Source organism: Miniopterus schreibersii (genome assembly GCF_964146895.1).
Source record: "Miniopterus schreibersii genome assembly, chromosome: X".
Classification (NCBI taxonomy): Eukaryota; Metazoa; Chordata; class Mammalia; order Chiroptera; family Miniopteridae; genus Miniopterus; species Miniopterus schreibersii.
The window spans coordinates 97,966,567-97,967,800 of record NC_138104.1 but is presented as its reverse complement, the minus strand read 5'-3'; the positions used below and the strand labels follow the sequence as shown (position 1 = coordinate 97,967,800).

Genomic DNA, 1,234 nt, shown 5'->3' with positions numbered 1-1,234 from the left:
TGTCCTACTCTGCTAACTCTATAGTTGGGAGAATCTGGGAACATCTTCCTTGAGGGTTATTGGGTGCATATTTAGTCTCTGGGCTATGACTCAAGGGATGGTGTGGAAACATAGCTTTTGACACGAGACTCAGTTATCCTCACTAAGTGCTAGGCCTGCATAGCTCAAGAAGGAAATAAGGATGCCACAGTGCTGTCATGAATATAGGAAACCTCAGTAATGAGCTAGTGTAACAACATAACTAAAGATGAATGGTTGCAGGCAACCAATGAGATAGTATAACATAACCGAGTTGATAGTGGGAAGGGTTTCACCAAGCCCAAGAGAAGCTCTGACCTGGAGTTATTTTTTACATAAGTATAAGGTGACTTTTAATAGGTTCCATAGTCAAGTTGGAGCTTCTCTAAAGTAGTCCCTACACTGTCCAGGCAACACTTTGATTTAGCCAGACTGTTTTGGGTCACTATGCTGAGTGGCTTGGTACAGTAAACGAATTTCCAGGAACATCGGCCTTTCAAGGATTACTGTAGGAGTTGGAGAAAGTGAAAAGCTCTGCTAGCCTTTATATTGCCATCTGCAAAATGGAGATTACATCAACTGTGCTAAACAAGAGGTAGTTTGGCACATCAGAAAGAGCATGGGACAATACCTCACGCTCTTTTTTTTTTTCTTTTCTTCCCAACTTGGGCCCAGCATAATGGCTCCCTCAATGAAGGGTTGTAAGAATAAGAGCTGTTCTGCCATCAGTGAGGTAGTGGCCAGAGAATACACCAGCAACACTCACAAGCACATCCATGGAGTGGGTTTCAAGAAGCGTGCCCCTTAGGCACTCAAAGAGATCTGGAAATTTGCCATGGAGATGGAAACTCCAGATGTATGCATTGATACCAAGCTCAACAAAGCTGTCTGGGAAAAAAAAAAAAAAAGGGAATATCCCTTACCATATCCAGAAAACGTAATGAAGATGAAGATTCACCAAGCAAGCTCTATACATTAGTCACCTATGTACCGGTCACCACTTTCTAAAGTCTACAGACAGTTTATGTGAATGAGAACTAACTGCTGATTGTTGAATAAAGTTATAAAACTACCCTCAAAGAAACGAAAACAGGATCATGGGCTCTGAGGTCAGACAACCTGGGTTCAAACCATAGAAACTTGGGAGAATGGCAGAATCTCCTTAAAAATGGAGCCTCTCAGTTCTTCATCTTGACTAGCCTTACAGCAGATAAGT

General features: G+C 42.1%; 1 pseudogene across 1 annotated transcript; it reads left to right on the top strand.

The window, feature by feature from the left end:
- The first annotated feature begins 697 nt into the window (after window positions 1–697).
- Window positions 698–1,026, top strand: LOC308551228 (large ribosomal subunit protein eL31 pseudogene; annotated as a pseudogene). Its single transcript has one exon. The product of its transcript is annotated as a large ribosomal subunit protein eL31 pseudogene (transcript).
- The last annotated feature ends 208 nt before the right edge of the window (window positions 1,027–1,234 follow it).